Below are 19,478 nucleotides of genomic sequence, written 5' to 3' on the forward strand. Positions count from 1 at the left end.
GCCCGCTGCTTCACGAACATGAGCCAATTCAAAAAGTGCAGACACTTTTTTTTTTCTGCATCGCACGTTGACAGCACTGACTCAACAGTCACATACCTTAACCTCAATGTTGTTCTGGGTCTTACGAACCTTTTTACTGGAGGCTCTTGATTCCTATTCTGCATTAACGCAATCGGACTTTGGGAGCAATTAATTTAGAGTAACTCTCGTCTCGTTCGTAACAGGAAACACCCGCTAAAACAGTGCACTCTGAAATGCTTTTAAGAGATGGTCCATAGCAATGCACCCTGTTAATATACAGCCGAGCGCGAGAACGTTTAGTTGCCGGTGCGTCTGATCTCTACCATGACATTAAGGCAAAAAAAAGCAATAGTTCAGTGCTGTTCATTTGTTCTTAAATAAGGTAACAAGGGACATCTTTGACCTCGAACGCTCGGAATCGCACGAAACCATGTTCAAAATAGCGCTCGATAGTAAGAAAAACAGTGATCTTGTCATTTCCGTGCAAAACGTTGCATTCTATCACAAGCGAAATTTTAATAGGGAGAAATGGAGGATAAAGGTATCAGTGCCATAGGAGGAAAATTATACGAAATTCAATCACGTCAGTATATCATTACATTTTCAATCAACATTGCCAAAACTCTTCGCTTAAAGTCATTACAACAGCGCAAAACACACATATCTTGTGTTGTGTTGGCAGAAGAGCCAACACCGTGTTACTAGAGGAGGCCGAAATGCACGCGTTTTAGCTCACGCAGGCTGGAGTGAGGAGGGAAGAACTATACTGACGTGAGGTCTGGAACATGACAAGGAATTAGAATTCAGAAAACGGACGTAATTAGTTTGATACTTAACTTTAATCCATTAATGATGAACGTCGCTCTTGACGGTACATGATTCCCAATATTATCTGTTCAGGATACATAGTAACTGAATATGGCGCCTTGCTAGGTCGTAGCAAATGACGTAGCTGAAGCCTATGCTAAACTGTCGTCTCTGCAAATGAGAGCGTATGTAGACAGTGAAGCATCGCTAGCAAAGTCGGCTGTACAACTGGGTGAGAGCTAGGGAGTCTCTCTAGACTATCACTGATAGTGGCGACACGCGGGTCCGACGTGTACTAACGGACCGCGGCCGATTTAAACGCTACCACCTAGCAAGTGTGGTGTCTGGCGGTGACACCACATCCTGCACACCTGATAGTGCTTATATTATTCCTCGCAGAGGACATGCGGGATTTCGATGAAGTGGTTAAAACAAAGTGGAAGAGAAGAATGTGCACGACTCACCAAAGCCACGTTTTTACATTCAAAATTAGTTTCGCATTCAAGCAGTCTAGTGTGAAAAGCCATACTAATTATATTTTCAGACGATGATATGATTATGTCAGTGTGATAACCTGCTAAGCATATTGCAACATAGGCGTATACTTTGATGCAGAAAATTGACTGTAAATCACAGAGTGAAGTTTGATGATGAAGGAACGACCATGTTCCTTCACCTGTGGTCTCGCACATTGCAGTCTTACGAAATCAGCAGTCCTGCTGATGTAGAGCTTATACTGCCGAAAGAAGTAAACATCAAGAGGTTCGCAATATTTATTGTTTTCGATGGCAATGTCTCAAACGTAACATCCTTGTCCGGAACACTTGCGTCTAGAGGGGTACGATCTGAATGACCTGACTAGAAATCACACAGCAATAGTCTCTATTCAGTTGTTACACGTTTGCCAAGCGCTGAAGTTAGAAAACGTTTCATGTGCTTTTTAGTCATTTTTCCACTGTTACTTGCTTCCGCATGAATGTTTCGTCGGCAGGTTGCTTCACGTTTTTTTAAATATCTGTGCCGAGAATGCCTTGTGCCTCTCAAAAAGATATGTACAACTTGTTTGCTAATCTGTTTGTCACTGATAAAGCAGCATCACTTGTGTAGATGTAGATATAGTTATGTACAGACTGCAACGCACTATAGCTGTAATTCTCTCTTCTCTGTGAGACTGTGTTGATGATGATGACATATACTCGAATTGGCTCTGTTCACTGTTCCAGTCATTTCCTTTCTCCACGCTGTGCTCTGTCAAAAGTATGTCCAATTCCTCCACACAGTGTTGTGCTTTACGAACGTATGCTATACGTTATATGTCCTTACGTGTAACAAATGCAGTAATATGCCTGGATGAAATACCATATTCAGCCCTAAGACTGTCGATAAAAGAAATCAAAGCTTTGAATTTTAGAGGATTCTAGTACATACATTTGCTGACACCAATAGTGAACTGTAGATGCGTACAACCTTGCTCTATCAAGTTGCGATATTATATGCTCTTTTATAGTTTGTAGTTGCGTCAGTCTGCTTGCTTTGAGACTGGCTCCTTGTTCGCATTTTGCTTGACATATAATTTAGAATTAATCTTAAATTTGATGTACTTTTAATGCTCTTCTAGCGACTCATTAGTTAGGTATAGGTATTGAAGCCATAACAGTAATAGTCTTCATAAATGTACTAAAGTGCTCTGTCATCAATGTCTCCTATGACACTGGGTGGAGAGAGTTCGTCCTCACATTGCCTGGACTGTTCCCGTTGCTCTGGAGGTGGATATCGTGTACTGCTTGAACAAGCCACATTCAGGTTCACCTTCTTCCTGTCCTTCAAAATCAGTGTATCTATCCAGCCTAACGTCATGTATTTCTGTGTCATTCCCATTATATTTCTGAATTATTGTGTCATATAACATATCCGTGAACTCTCTAACCTCGACCCCGATTTCATTTCGATATGCAGCACGTCGCAACTTTGTCCCTAATATTTGGAATACACTCGTAGTATTACCTCTCTTCGTAATATCACTGTACACAGTTTACACAGTAGCCCGCATGCGAACACTCCAAGGGGCACATTCGAGCTGCAGCTACACCGTTCTCGCAACTCGAGCACTGGTTAGTGGAGCTACAACAAGTCACAGTCTGTTGGCTCTAGCAGACAAGTGCGGAGTTTTGTATGGAAATGACACATACTACTGTGGTATTTATGACTGAGTGTTACTCTAAGCAAAGTTTCATGGAGATCTGAGTGTTCAATATCAAAGGCTTCCCCTGTAAGTGAAATACTTGCAAATGCCCCTGGAAAGCAACAGTATGCCAGCTGAAGGCCGCTCCACTTACGTCTTTGACAAACATATCTGGGCAGCAGTGACCTCTACACTGGCGGCAGATGTCTTCGGCTGAAGACGACTGCCTGGCTCTTGGTGGCGTTGAATTTCAGCCGCCACTTTGTTGCCCATGAGCCTAAGGCGTCGCACCCGCGTTGGAGGCGGTTTCTCAGCACCTGGGCGTTCATGCTGCGGGTGAACAGGGCCGTATCATCAGCGTACAGCGACAGTTCGACTCCTGGCACTTTCGGGGCGTCGGCAGTGTACAGGGAGTACATCGAGGAGCCGAGTACAGACCCCTGCGGCACTCCTGCACGTATCTGCCGGTCTGTGGAGGTACCGTCGTCACCCCTCACGTTGAAGGTTCGTTCAGACAGGTACGACCGCAGTAGCGTCATGTGGGACGTCGGTATACCTCGTTCAAAAAGTTTGAACTCGAGACCGTCGTGCCACACCGAGCCAAACGCTCGGGAGACGTCGAGGAACACTGCCCCCAAAGTCTTCCCTTGTTTCCAGTGCCCTCGTCGCCGGTACTACCACCCGCAGGAGCTGGTAGGAAGTGGCATGTTCTTCTCGAAACCCGAACTGCTCGTTCGGGATGATGCCCTTCTGGGTGACGTGTCGCATCACTCTTCTCGCGTACAGCCTCTCGAAAAGTTTCGAGAGGGTCGGGAGCAGGCTGATGGGTCGGTAGTTCGATGCCTGGCGTGAGTCCTTGCCGGATTTCAGAATGGCCACGACCTGAGGGTGTTTCCACGCAGAGGGGTAGACACCTGATCGGAGGATCTCGTTGAAAACAACGGGCAAGTTGCCGGTGTAGGCCCGGCGGAAGGTTCTTCAGCAGGAGGTTTGTGACGCCATCGCTGCCTCCAGCCTTCTTGGGGTTCAGCGAGCGAAGCTGCACAGCGACTTCCGCCTCCGTTATCGGCTCTATAACGTCGCTTTCCTCCCTTGCGGCACGAAAGGTTGGTAGTTGCTCGTGGACCCGCCGTATGTGGTCATCGTCGATGACATCGGCCACCGGTGTGAAGTTCGCTGCAAATGCGTCAGCCAGGACGTTGGCTTTCGCGTCGGGATCGCTGGCGAAGTCGTTCCCGACCTGTAAGGGGTATTTGCTGTCGCCGACGAAAGAGGGTTTTACCACCCTCCACGCCCTGCCATCGTCAGGATTGAGGGTAGACACAAGGTCTTCCCGTCCCTGGTTCCGGTGTTGCTCGACTGCTGCCTTAATTTCCCGTCTCGTGCGGTTTAAGCGGCGCTTCGAGTCTTGTTGGCGAGTGAGCTGCCATTAACGAAATAGTCGGTTCTTTTCGGTGATCGCGTCCAGTATAGGGCGCGGTAACTGTCGCGAGAAGTCTCGTGGTCCTTGGCGATGTCTCGGCGTGGCTTCCTCTGCTGCTCGGAGTATTCTTCGGGTGAAGAATGCTAGGGCGGCGTCTGCCCCTACCTCAGCGGGGTTTGGCGCCTCCTCGAGCAGTTTGTAACACCTCCGCTTTTAGCCCGACCTTATCTGATCGAATAGCAGCCCAATACTTATTATTAACATGACCGTGAATCTAATGGGGCTGGTAATCGGAATTGACTGCTTCGGAAGTTGTTACTTTCCAGTTCGTCCTGTTCAATACTATAATACTGAATGAATGGTAATAAGGAACACTAACACAGTTTTACTGATTACGAACTTATATTCTTCTCAAAACACAAAAAGGAGATAGCAACTGCCTTCGTCATACATATCTAATTACGGCTAATCTCAGCACAGGCTTTCTTCATTTGCCATTATCGTCACACGCTAATCGATCACTGCATCCACGCGGTAGACGCGAAACTAAATATCGGCACTAGTAACGTCACTGATCATTTTTATAAAGATACTTCATCACTTTCCCGCTATTTATTTATTATTTAGGGGCCTAACCACGGCGATGGTGACACCACTACCGCCAACCACTCTGGCGCATCTCAACACTTGCACTCGCAACACGTCACAATCGATTGTTCGCCCTATCGACCTGTGCCGAGTGCAAAGCTATAGTAAGGGCCTACGGACCCCTTACAAGTTCGAGGGCTTTCGTCTGAAAGCGCTCGGCGTTCAGCCTGCGATAGCTCGGACGGCTCTCTGGAAGAGAAGCCCCGACCACGTCGAGGCCAAAAATGACCGGTACGAGGTCGGAGGACAGGACGTTACGCGTCTTGGCGATGCCCGATGCCCTTAAAAAGAGAATATCGAGCACGTCCGGTTGTCCCCGTACAGGGAAGATCGTGGGGTCAAAAGGCCCCACGGTGATCGCGCCGTTGCGGTAAACAACGCGAGAGAGGCGGCGCCCACTGCGGCTGACAGTTCGCGAGTTCCATTCGGTGTGTTTCGCATTGAAATCCCCGGCAATGAGCGGTCTGCCAGGCTGCCGGTACACCGACACGAAAAGAATCTTTCCGGCGGTGGTGTTCACGGCCTCTCCTGTGGCCTCCAGCGCATTGAGCGCCGGCAGTTGAACCCGGCTGTGGCGCAGTGACGTCTTCACGCAGATGGCAGTGCCGCCCCCGTGGGTGGCTCTGTTATGTCTGTAGCAGCAAAAATTTGCTGCTCGCACGTCGACCCCGGGTTTGAGGAAGGTCTCCTTCGCAAGACAGATGTCGACCGCCTCGTCCCGTAGGAACTGGCGAAACTCGCCCTACTGGGGGTGGAGACTCCGAGCGCTGAATGTGCAAATGGTTAACCCATAAATATGGTCGTTATTCATTTTAAGGCCGGCTTCTCCCGGCGGTGGCCTGGAGGGCCGCCGAGCACCGGTAGCTGAGTCATCAGCTGGTTGAGCGACCGCAGAAGCGCGGCCAGCTCGGTGGTGTCTTCCTTCGCCGTTTCGGGAAGGTTTGACTCCATCGCGACGTTTCCCGTAGTCGGCAGCGAGGCGGCCTGCTGGGCACGCCCTGCGAGGTCGGCAACCCTCCTTGCAGCTGCGGGCGCCGGGAAGCCGGTTCCCTCGATTGCAGGCTGCGCAGCTGCGACGGCTGCGGTGCCGGTGGGGCCTCCCCTGCGAGCGGCCCTGGCCTCTCGGAGGGGGCGGCCGGCTTCCCCTTAGCAACGCGCGCGGAGCTGCGGCTCGGGTTTACGCGGCTGGCGCGCTTCCCGCCCTCGAATGCGGCGCATCCCCGGTAACGTGGTCCCCGTTACAGTTGCAGCACGCCGTCCGGTCTTCCTTCTTCTTGGGGCAGTCCCGCGACGGGTGCTCCTCGGCGCACTTGCAGCAGCGTACAGGCATCCTGCAAAACTTTGCCACGTGGTCCGTGCGCTGGCAGTTGAAGCACTGGGTTCGCCTGCCTTTTGCGCGGAGTGGCTCGACTTTTACGTCGAAGTCGGCTATGTTTTCAACCTGAAAAATTTTCCGGTTGTCAACATTGTCGACCAATACAACAAGGAAAAAGGGGCACGTCCCTATGGGTCCTGAGCGACCTCATCAGGCAGACGTGGCGGGTCTGGAAGCCGAGTTCCTCCAGCTGCCGCTGTAGGAACGCCGGTTCCATCTTCAGCGGCAGGTGGCGAAAAACGACCTTCAGCTACTTCAGCTGTTCCGTGCTCTGCGTGAAGCAGTTCCACTTCTCGGTCTCACAGAGCTGCACGAATTTTCCGTGGTCCTCTATGCACTCTGCTCTGACCTTGTAAGTATTCGTCCCCGCGATCGTCTTTTTCGGTTTTACGACGGAGTAGAGCCTCTCTCTCAGCTCACTATAGGCCTCACTCCACTGGATGGTAATCAGCGGCGGGCGGCGGGGCGGTTTCGTCGCCGTAGTCGGCGTGGTCCCGTCCCCGTCGGTCTCGGCTACTTCCGGCAGATCTGCAAGACCGGTTTGCAGCCTCGACCTGTTCGGGCGTCACCAGTTCGAACGACCTGGCTATCGCTGTGAGGCGCCGGGAGGACGCGATGAACCCTTCTTCGTCAGGCTTCCTCGGCGATGCGGTCGTCCTGCGACGTACCCTCCTCTTCTTCCGCCTGGCGCGACCGGAACTTGCCTGGGAGGAGGGAGTGTCCTCTACGCCCACGGCTGGGCGCTTCCGCGAGGTTTGCTCGGCCTCTGCAGACTCGTCGGGTGTTGCCAGTCTGGGCGTTGGCGAGGGCGTGGCGGCTTTTCTAGCCGGCACGGATGGTGCCACTGCTGGCGCGGCAGCTGTCGTGGCGACTGCGACATGCAATTGTCTGTCGCGACCCGCAGGTATCAGGGACCGGAGTCTCGTAAGTACCTCCTCCCTGTCCGCTTCGGTGCCCACGGCCAAGCGTTGCATGCAGATGCAACTCTCCTCGGGGGTCAGCCTGGCGATGGCGGCGGCAATTTCCTCCTTTGTCAGGGGGATCGGCGGCTCGATGCGTCGTCGTCTTCCTGAGAGTGTGCGGGCGCGGCGCCGTCCGTTCGCGGAAATTTCCGCGTCCATCTGGCGGCAGCGAGCATCACTCTCGCTCGTCGTCTTCGTCGGTGGTGGGGGACCAGACGCTGCCGTCGTCCGGGAAACCTCCGTTGGACCGCTCTCTGCCACACCCTGCCTCTCGCCGGAGCGATCGTCTCGTTTCGGCTCCTCCTCCATGTCGTAACCCCCAACACGACAACTTTGCTTCTTTAGAAATCCACGGCAGTTTTTGCTTTCTTAGATAGGGGGGGTCACGCCACGTGGATTTTGCCACACGATTCCCTAAAGGCCCTTGCAGGCTATTGTCGAATATGAAAAATAGAAACGCTGGTGAGCGAGAACACGTAAGGTGAGTAGCCAAATGCGTGAACCCGCTCAACCGGTCGCTACAAGATCACGAGCGAGCGGTTAGCCTCGGCAGCGTCAGCACAGAGCGTCAACACACTTCGGCAGCCACAGCGCAAGTGGTGCAGAACGTGGTTATCGCTGTGCTACAGTGAAGAGTGTCAAGGGGGAGGGGTGCGGTAAAAAGCGAGAACAATGGGCTGATTCTGAGGGATGGAAATGGTGCCTAATCCTCGTTAATCGATTCAGAACGGTTAAAAAAAATTTATAAAATAAATAATATCTGCTTACGGAACTAAGCCGCAGCTTCGATCCAAAGAGCAGCATGTGGCTCCCCAGCCGGAGGTTGCCGGCCTCGGACCTAGGCCTTTCAAATAAAAGTATTTGGTTCAGCACACTCTGGCTCACAAACTGAAACCATTATCACCTAGCTAAACATATTCCTTAATACATCGTTAATTGCTCGAAGTTATTGATCGCAAATTTAAAAAAAACTCACTTTTTGAACAATAGTTTTCCACAAAAGGAGTAATTTCTCAGTCTTAATACTTTTGTGCTATTACACTACATAATATAGTTACTTGTTATAGGGTATGATTGGTAAGAAACGTATACTTTAAAAATACACTATTTTAAAATGATTTTTTGAATTCTTTCATTGTTTTGGCCTGAAGTGTTTTTGTTGGGGGACCAGATAAAAATCTGAAAGTTACGCACTTAATATATCTTTATGATATCAAACGTCAGTATTTATTTCATCTTTGAGATTCAATTGGAAGTTACAAAATAAAATTACAAATATGAGTCGAAAATACGTTTCTTAACGTCTGCGATATCTAGGCTAATGTAATAAAGTATGTCAGTTATATAATTAAAACATATCTTTGATTACTTCTTATTTTTTATTGAAAATTAACCAACTAATTACATTATCTTCTTATCATCTCATTTATTTTTACTACGTCGTTTATAAAACATCTCAGACATTTCTTCACTCATTTTAGGCGTTAGGATGTAAAGGATTTTGGCCCAAAAAATCGATTTTTCAAAAATGTTATTTTCTCGATCTAGCCAGTTTAATCTATGTTGTGTATGAATTTGATCGTGATAGCAGCTTTAGAAATGCCTTTAAATTGTTAAACTGATTAACTCTGTGTAACATTACGAGTCAAGACAGCTGTAACGGAACTTGAATAGCGTAAAGTTATCGTTAAAAACCCACGCCGCGCGATTTGTTACGATTTGGTCGGTCATAATAGTAGTAACATGCTTTTGAATACAATTAAAATATAACGGCGATACCTGTTTAGCGTTATTGGAAATAATATGTAATAAATTAATGAGTAAGGTAGCCGATCCTATAAGAAGAGGTAGAATTGGGCATATTAAGGTGTTTTGCTTTATATCGACTAAGCCGATGATACGGCGTCTTTTTTTCCGTTTACTCTTAGAAGAAAAAAAAAAGAAAACAAGTAACGAAGTGCTAATTGTGCGTTGTGAAAAATATAGGGGCGAATTTTAAATAGCTACAGTGTATAATCAGACTAACAAATGGACATTCAGTTACGCGAAATAGTGGACAGCGAAGTGTGGTCATTAAATTGAGTACACCTACAGGGCGGTCAATTCCGGGATAAGTCTATTCGCATCTCACGAGGGACGCGGTATTGAGACCGGTTTTTTTTAAATTATATCACGGAGAGCAGGCTTCAGTTTATAAAAAGGAGAAAAGCTGTATCATTATCATTGACTGTTGGTGTTAAGCAACCAAAACTGTTCATAAAAGGGTTTCGGTGAATGAGTGGTGAATGCGAAATGAAACTGTGAACGAAGTTATGTTGAATAAAGCAGAAGAGACAAGTCAGTTTGGTCGTATCTGTTATTATTCCATAAACCGTAACATTTCATCTCGTTGTACGAAGCCTTTATAGACGATCGTTATGACAATTTGCTTTGAAGGGATCTCGTTACGAGTTAATTTTTGGGGACCTGGTCAACAGGGAATAGTTCGTAGATCTTAACTACTGCAGCTATTCTGGAATCAGGTGCTACCGTGACCGTTGTGTGTTGTCAATGGCTTAAGGTCATCATGTCTCATGCTCTAAGATCGACGCGCCTTTCCTCTTGGTATAACGGTGTCTCACGGTAACAACGACAACGCCGACGGCGAAGGAAGATACGGTAGAAGTGGCGCCACAACGTGCGGCTCGATCGAGGAGGATTGCTGCATCGAGTCGAGTGTCATCCGGATTCACGAACCCTAGAGTTGAAAAATATTGTAGCAGCCAGTGAGTCTGTTCAATGAAAGAGGTATTCTTCAATAATCGCTAAAAGTGAGCGATACTACCAGGTATGATTAAAATAACTGTATAATTATAAAAAAAGGAAGTTGAGACTTGTGATTTCGGTAGATAAATAAATATAAATACATAGTGAAAATAAGTGTATGTCTTGGTAGTGAATAATCATGTCAAAACGAACGAAAAGAATACATGATAATGTGCAGTTGAGTAGAGTAATGAGTAGAGAGAGAGAGGAAAGTGAAGAGGATAGGGATGATGCATCCCATGAGCTCAATGTGGGACAAGAGACATGTACAGATAATAATACAGTTATTGATTTAGAGCCGTTAGGAGATTCAAATACAATGATAAGTAAGGTAAGCAGCGTGGGAGAACATAAAGATCTTGAGGTTTCGGAAGTAGATCAGCAAGTTGATCCTCAAAATGGAAATATTAATCAAAAAATGTTTGATATGCTGGTATCAATAAATACTCAAATGTGTGTAATGAATGGAAGACTTGGTTCACTAGAAAAAGATAATAAGCAATTAAAAGATGACAATCAAAAGTTAAATGAAAAATTTGAGGCCAAATTTGGTTCATTAGAAGTTCAAATGGATTCTTTGGAAAGCAAACTGAACACCTTTGATTATAAACTGGAAAATACTAAGAAAGAATTAAAGGCGGACTGAGAGACTCAATTAAATGCGAAATTTGGAGAACTAGATGTAGAGTTTTCTAACACCTTAGAAAGGCAATATAATAATTTAATGGGAAAACTTCATGACGTAGAAAAGAAATATGAGGTAGTTTCGAAGAGTTATGATGGCCTGTCCAATAGGATGGTTAAGTGTGAAAGCAGCTGTTTCAATGCTAGCGCACAGATAGAAGAGCTTTCGAAACAAATAGTCGAGTTTGAGTCTGATGCTCGTAAAGGGATTGACAAGTATTTAGTAGATCAAACTAAAAGACTTGACGAAGATCTAACTGAATGGATAGAAATAAAAGGAAATGAAATTGTAGACAAGGTTAAGACTACTATTGGATCCCAGCCAAATGAAAATATCAATGAGCACCTAAGTAGAAATGATGAATTAATTAAGCTCTTCACTAGCGAAATTCAGAAAATAAAAGAGAAAATAGTTGATGAGTTACCTAAATGGCAAAAGGAAACCAATCATAAATTGGCGGAGTTAGAACGAAAGTCATCACAAAATTTGTTGACAGAGGACGAACGTTCGGAGAATAGGTCGAAAAACAACCGAACATGTGATAATACGAAGTACAATTGTGGTGAAAATTTGCATTGGGAAGTTGATGATTCGGTTGGTAAAGATGATGATTCTTTTGGTCAGCGAGGATATTTGTCTTCTTTAAAGGTGGAGAACAGCATTTTTAAAAGTAGACAATTCCCAATATTCTCCACTGAAAAGAACAACCTGCATCCGAAAATCTTTATCAATAATTTCAAAAGAATATTTCCGCGTAGCTGGTCAGAACACGACCGACTTCAATTTATAGTATCCAGAATTACCGGAGAAGCCGCATTATGGGCCGCCGAAGTAAGTGAAAGTTGCCATACTTGCGCTGAGTTTGAACAACTTTTTTTGGCTAAATACTGGTCGTCGAGTAAACAAGAGAAATTAAGAAAAGAGGTTTACCAACCTGAATATTTTAACAGTAAAAGGAGTACTTTAAGGCAATATTTTGAAAAGTACATAAATAAGACACGTTATTGGAGTGATCCAATTTCTCACAAGGAAGTGATCAGAATTTTGAAGGGAAGGTTGCCCATAAATATACGTGAAAAGTTAATAAATGTTCCTGACCACGATGTAGAACAATTCTTGTCGGTGATTGACTCTATAGATATGATTATGGAAGACGCAAGACAAATGAGTAGTAATCAAATGTCGACTCATACTCATAGTAATACGAATAATTATAATAATAATTTAACGTATGATAATAATAATACCGAAAACCAGGTCAAACCCGCATCGCAGGAGCGTGGACAATCTTCATCCTATGGTTGCAATAAAAACAATGATTATAATAAATATAGAAGAGATACTTACTGTGCTAGAGGTAAACCTCGATATGGTGACGCGAATGTGCATAGTAGTGATACTAATAAGAGTAACAGGTACCCAAGTGATGAACACAATTGTATTCGACCTTGGGAAGATAATTCGAAGCATAATGTTCATCGGCAGGATGGAACAAATGCCTCGAGTCCTCATCCAGCACAAGGAGTTATACCAATGGGCGAAGGAGCCTCCAATGTGCGACGGGGTGAATACCATAACTCGGATCATACTGTACGGATTGTGGAAGTTCATGAACCCCCATCGATGACTCAACGAGATAGATTAAACTAATACCAGTCACCAAATGCCTTCCTAGGATGACTGGAAAGGAGAAGGAAGGCAGGCGTCAATTTGAACTGAGAGTATTAAGGTACAATAATGATCAGGATATAAGGGATGAATTAATTGAAGAAAAACCTGAAGTTTCTAATAAATGTGGACAAATTTTACAGGCAATAATTCCAACAAGTATAAATAATGTTGATGTTGAAATATTAATTGATACTGGAGCAACTATTAGTGTCATGACGCTGGACTGTTTAAAACAGATAAGCCGAGGGGTAAAAATGCCCACTTTTCCTATCACAGGATGTACCGTGTCTGGCGCGTTCAGCGCAAAAATGCAAAAAGTTGTGAAACAGGTACGTGTCAACGTTACAATACGGGGGGCTCAAATAGAAAGTACATTCCTGGTTGTTCCTAAAATGACAGTACCATGTATCTGGGGCTTGGATTTTTTATGTGAGACCGGTGCAATCATTAATTTAGAGAAAGGAGAATGTATATTTAATTCCAATGGTAATGTTTTGACAACCACCCTGAGAAAGGGCCGAGTAATTCCAAATCAATTGTGTATGAATCTAATGGTAAAATATGTCAGTATTGATGATGAAAATGTGTAAGATATATGCCTTATTGAATGTTCTGAAGAAATGATGGATAAAATGTCATTGCAGGAAAAGGTGTTAGAATCAGAATATTTATCTGTTATCCAAAGGGATGAACTGTACTACTTGTTGGAAGCATATCAGTCAATTTTTAGTAAACGTCCGGGTATAATAAAAGACTTTGAATACCATATAAAGACGTATGCACATAAACCCTTTTGTTGTACTTCCTATTCTATCCCATGGACAAAGAAAGAAGTAGTCAGAAAGGAAATCAATAAAATGTTAGAATGGGGTATTATTGAGCCCTCAGATTCTGAATATTGTAACCCTCTTGTGGCGGTAATTAAACCCAATGGTGACATCAGATTGGTGTTGGATGCCAGAGAGATCAATAAGATCATTATACCTGTACAAACGCGACCGAAGAACCTAGAAGAATTAGTACAAAAGTTTTATGGTGCCCGCTTCTTAACTTCTTTGGATATGCGTAGTTCATATTGGCAAACTAGAATATCGAAAGAATCTAGAAAATATACTGCATTCGTTTTTCTGGGCCGAAGTTACCAGTTTACTGTCATGCCATTTGGGTTGAAAATAAGCGGTGGTGTTTTCATATCGGCATTAGATACCGTACTGGGCAGAGACCTTTTGAATCAAGTTACTTTATATGTGGATGATTTGCTAATTGCTTCTGAAACTTGGGAGAAACATTTGGGCCTATTAAGAAGAGTTTTTTCGAAATTTTTGGAATACGGAGTTACTGTAAATTTGAGAAAATCCAAGTTTGCTCATAACCAATTGAAATTTCTTGGACATATAATCACTCCTGAAGGGATAAAACCAAATCCTAAAAAGATGGATGCGATTAACAGATGTGCTTATCCAAAGAATAGAACGGAATTAAAGTCATTTATCGGCTTAGTTTCATTTTTTCGACGATTTTTACCCAATCAGTTAGGAAGCCAAGACTGTTTGTTACGGCTGTTAAGAAAAAATGTCATGTGGGAGTGGAATTCCGAATGCACGCAAGCTTTTGATAACATCCGAAATGCTTTGACTAATGCTCCACTGTTACATCATCCGAGACTTGATCAAGATTTTTATATTGCTGCGGATGCTTCTGAAACAGGATTGGGTGCCACTCTTTTCCAGATGGACAATCCAGAAGACCATCAAGATAATTGGGTTTGCCAGCATAACACTCTCTAGCTGTGAACGTGCATATTGTACTACTGAATTGGAAGTACTGGCCGTGGTCTGGTCCCTTAGAAAGTTTCGCTATTTTGTATATGGAAAGAAGATCATTGTATTCTGCGACCACAAAGCTTTATCTTTTATTTTAACAGGAAGGATGTTCCATTCACGTTTAACCCGGTGGGCCTTGCTACTGCAAGAATATGATATTACGCTCAAATACATCAGAGGGAAAGACAACATCATAGCCGATGCTCTTTCAAGACTACCGAAAAGAAAGAATGACGACGAGTGTGAAGAACGGATTATTGACTTTAAAGTCATGAATTTATCAAGGCAATATTGTGAGAGGCAGATTTCACAGCTATCTCGAAGTCTTCCACAACTTCAAGAAGATGATAAGTTGTGGAAAGCCATTAGGCATGCTGTTGAAAGCAAAACGCTAAGTCACTCTCAAGAACAGTATCAATTAAAATCCGGAATATTGTATCGGAGGAAGGATGAAGAAGATGTTTGGAAAGTTTGTGTTCCAAATAAATATTTAGAATCACTAGTATGGTACACTCACTTGAATTGGGGTCATTTTGGTTCCGCTAAATGTACAGCCAAAATAGCACAATACTGCTATCATCCAAATTTGGGACGTATAGCTACAAATATTATTAAGAAGTGCAAAATATGTCAGAAGGCGAAACCCATAAACTATTGTCGGAAGATAGAATTACATCCTATCATCCCACAACAACCTTTAATGTTGGTGTCATGTGATGTCTGTGGGCCATGTCCCATGACACGTGGACGGTTCAAATATGTATTGGCTTTCTATGATCTCTTTTCAAAATATGTGAAATTATATCCTTTGAAAAATCTCCACGTTCGACCCATGTTACGCAAATTTATCAACAACTATATAACTGAGCTTGGCAAACCCATAATGATCTTGACAGACAACGCTGCTTATTATACAAGCAAAGTATGGAGAGACACTATGAAAGAACAAGGAATCCAGGACATTTACATCTCAAGATTTTACCCTTGTGGAAATCCGGTTGAAAGAATCTTCCGAGAGTTGAACCGATTTTTACGGACGTACATACCCAAACAACATTATAAATGGATCGATTGGATTTATGAATTTGAGAAAGTGTATAATGACTTACCACACTTATCGACAGGTTATTCACCTAACCAAATAGTATTTGGTGAAAGTATTGTGCCAGACTGGATGAAGAAATTACCTGCGATAGAACAAAAGATTACCAAGAAAGAAGATATGGTGAAGAAGGTCTACGAAAACCTGAAGCATGAAGCACAATTGAGAAAAACCCGTTTTGATAAAAATGTGAAGAAAGTAGTCACATATGATATAGGGGAAGAAATTTTATTGAGAAATCACCCAAAAGCATCAACCAGGAAAAGACTGAATAAGAAATGGCAATATACAGGTGCATATAAAATAATGAAAATACCTCATGAAGGGAGCTACCTCCTGGCAGATTGTGATACTGATGTAATTAAAGGCTTGTTCCCTCACATAGACCTGAAGAAGTATTATCAATAATGAGCAAAATATAGATTCAAGAAACACTGAATGATACCAAGACTACACTCAGTGGACTAAATAAAAGCACCAATGGATAAATACGTACTTATACTAACTTACAAAGAAAATTAAAGAATGTACCGACGATTTCCATGAGATACCTTCTTGGTATCAGCAACAATGACGACGCTGAAATACGATTTATCCTCTCACCGAACAGCGAGGATGGATGATTTAAAAGTGGAATTAAGAGGAAAAGAAAAGGACCAAATCCTCTCTGGTTAAACAAGTGGCCTGATAAGGGTTTTGGCCTAGGATGCCAATCGTCGAACCCGGCTGTGATCCCTGCCTTGCACAGTCGGTTGAAGAACTGAGGGCTTCATCCAAGAAAAAAAAATGTGGTGTGAATATGAAGTGATTAGTGCGAAGTGTTTCTAAGACAACCTATAAACAAATGTGGAATTTAGTTAAGGGCATTTTGTCTAGGCCCATTAACTCAACTTAAATATTGTAGAATGTATGTACTGACTTGTTGAGTGAATATGAGAGTGAATGTATTCGCCGAAACAAATACCCTCTCCTGTCACAGTACACAAAAAAAAATAAGCCTGTTCTGTCTGGAACCCTCTTCAAGACATCACAGTCTGGGGGGTCGTGTAACATTATGAGTCAAGACAGCTGTAACGGAACTTGAATAGCGTAAAGTTATCGTTAAAAACGCACGCCGCGCGATTTGTTACGATTTGGTCGGTCATAATAGTAGTAACATGCTTTTGAATACAATTAAAATATAACGGCGATACCTGTTTAGCGTTATTGGAAATAATATGTAATAAATTAATGAGTAAGGTAGCCGATCCTATAAGAAGAGGTAGAATTGGGCATATTAAGGTGTTTTGCTTTATATCGACTAAGCCGATGATACGGCGTCTTTTTTTTTCGTTTACTCTTAGAAGAAAAAAAAAAAAAAAAGAAAACAAGTAACGAAGTGCTAATTGTGCGTTGTGAAAAATATAGGGGCGAATTTTAAATAGCTACAGTGTATAATCAGACTAACAAATGGACATTCAGTTACCCGAAATAGCGGACAGCGAAGTGTGCTCATTAAATTGAGTACACCTACAGGGCGGTCAATTCCGGGATAAGTCTATTCGCATCTCACGAGGGACGCGGTATTGAGACCGGTTTTTTTTTTTTAATTATATCACGGAGAGCGGGCTTCAGTTTATAAAAAGGAGAAAAGCTGTATCATTATCATTGACTGTTGGTGTTAAGCAACCAAAACTGTTCATAAAAGGGTTTCGGTGAATGAGTGGTGAATGCGAAATGAGACTGTGAACGAAGTTATGTTAAATAAAGCAGAAGAGACAAGTCAGTTTGGTCGTATCTGTTATTATTCCATAAACCGTAACATTTCATCTCGTTGTACGAAGCCTTTATAGACGATCGTTATGACAATTTGCTTTGAAGGGATCTCGTTACGAGTTAATTTTTGGGGACCTGGTCAACAGGGAATAGTTCGTAGATCTTAACTACTGCAGCTATTCTGGAATCAGGTGCTACCGTGACCGTTATGTGTTGTCAATGGCTTAAGGTCATCATGTCTCACGCTCTAAGATCGACGCGCCTTTCCTCTTGGTATAACGGTGTCTCACGGTAACAACGACAACGGCGACGGCGAAGGAAGATACGGTAGATCTGCTTTGGCGGCCACTCCCACCTTTTCCGACATTTGGGAAACTGCTTGCTTCAGCGGAATTTTTGTCAGTGTGAAGGCTATTTTCTTTCGATGTCTTTGGCTGACATCTATATCTTTGCCTGAAAACTTTCTTGCATGTGGTTTATTTACGTTTTGACAATACTATCACATATTAGTTGGGGAAGGCTGAATTCGCAAACCTTTACGTGGAAGTCAAGATTTATGCATAATGGGTGGTCGAAAAACTGGTTTTAGGAAACCGAGGTTTCATGGAAATCGGTTTACCAACAAAAAAATTGGAAGCAGCTCGAAATGAAGAACATAAGCTTCAGCATCGAAACTTGGGACAGAATAATTGTACAGGTACGTGAATGATGTTGATATGGATTCCACTGGATTCAGACTTATTTATTTAGAGCTTCTCCGTCAAGCTATAAAGCTTTCATGTTCATGTGTTGGCTGTAAAAATACGGAATGCGTGAGTGTTGTAGAAGAAAGAAGAGTGGGAATAGTTTGTGATTTTAAATTAATTTGTGATTCGTGTGGTTATGAATTTTAATTTTCCTCCTCAAAAAAACTGACACTGGTGCCTCTGAAAGCATTTTTAGATCAGCATATGCACTGAGATGCCTTGGACAGGGCAGCGAAGGAGGTAATTATCGTGTTGTTTTCTGAACATGCCTCCACCTTGTGCAAGGTTTGAAAAACTACATAAAGACATGTCTGATACTGTAAGTGATACTGCCAAAGTCTCTATGAAGAAAGCAGTGGACGAATTGTCGGAAATAAACCAAAAAGAAATAGATTCTGAGGTAGGTATTCATGACTGTGAATCTCCTACACAGCTGTGTGTGTCTATAGATGTGACCTGGATGAAAAGCGGTCACATGTTTGTGTATGGAATTGCATCTGTTATTGGTACTGACTCAAGTAAAGTTTTAGATGTAAAATTATATCTAAATACTTCCACCAGAGCGCAATAAGGAAAATGTCCAACAATTAAGACAGTGAGAAACTGTGGCAAGAAAAGCATGACGTAGCATGCTCTAAATATTATAGTGGCTCAAGTGAGGGCATGGAAGCTGCTGCAGTTGTGAGAATGTTCTCCAGATCTGAGGACAAGTATGGTGTTAGATATACTCAATACCTTGTTGACGGAGACTCCTCTTCGTTCAAAGCTGTAACAGATAAAAATCCGTACAATACAACAATAGAAAAGTTGGAATGTATTGACCAAATCCAAAAGAGGCTTGGTGGTAGGCTTCGTCATTTGCTGAAAGAGAAGAAAGGTGAAGTACTTGAGGATGGATAACCCCTAGGAGGAAAAGGCAGACTTCTCTGAAAGAAACTGATTCTCTTCAGTTATTTTATGGGAGAGCTATCAGGAAAAACACACATAATTTAGAGGCCATGAGGCGTACTGTGTGGGCAATTTTTTTTCTACAAATTATCCACTGACCAAACACCAATGCGCAATCTGTGTCCGAAAGACGATTGGTGTAAGTTTAACACCAGAAATGAGACTTATTCACATAAATACTCATTACCAGAACCTGTTAAGAATCTGTTAAGCCCACATTCAGGTTTCATGCAAACCCTGATTTATTGAGGAAGTGTCTTCACGGAAAGACAGAAAATGCAAATGAAAGTCTCAATAACGTAATTTGGATTAAATGCTCCAAAAGGACATTCTTTGGACTTGAAGTACTCAACATAGGTGTCTACGATGCAGTTTTATGTTACATTTAACGGAAGTAATGGTAGACTTGAAGTGATGAAGAGAGTTGTTATAGATCCTGGTGTGTTTACAACAAAAGCATTTTACACCATCGACGACAGCAGGCTCAAGAAAGCTAACAGATCAGTGTCTTACCTGTAAATACAG

The 19,478-nt window shown here is 43.4% G+C and overlaps 1 protein-coding gene across 1 annotated transcript in view; it reads left to right on the forward strand.

Moving 5' to 3' along the window:
• LOC126235625 (gustatory receptor 5a for trehalose-like) overlaps window positions 1-19,478 on the forward strand; it is a 167,014-nt gene that overhangs the window by 134,757 nt on the left and 12,779 nt on the right. The window lies entirely within an intron of this gene.

This window comes from Schistocerca nitens, chromosome 2 (genome assembly GCF_023898315.1).
Source record: "Schistocerca nitens isolate TAMUIC-IGC-003100 chromosome 2, iqSchNite1.1, whole genome shotgun sequence".
Lineage (NCBI taxonomy): Eukaryota > Metazoa > Arthropoda > Insecta > Orthoptera > Acrididae > Schistocerca > Schistocerca nitens.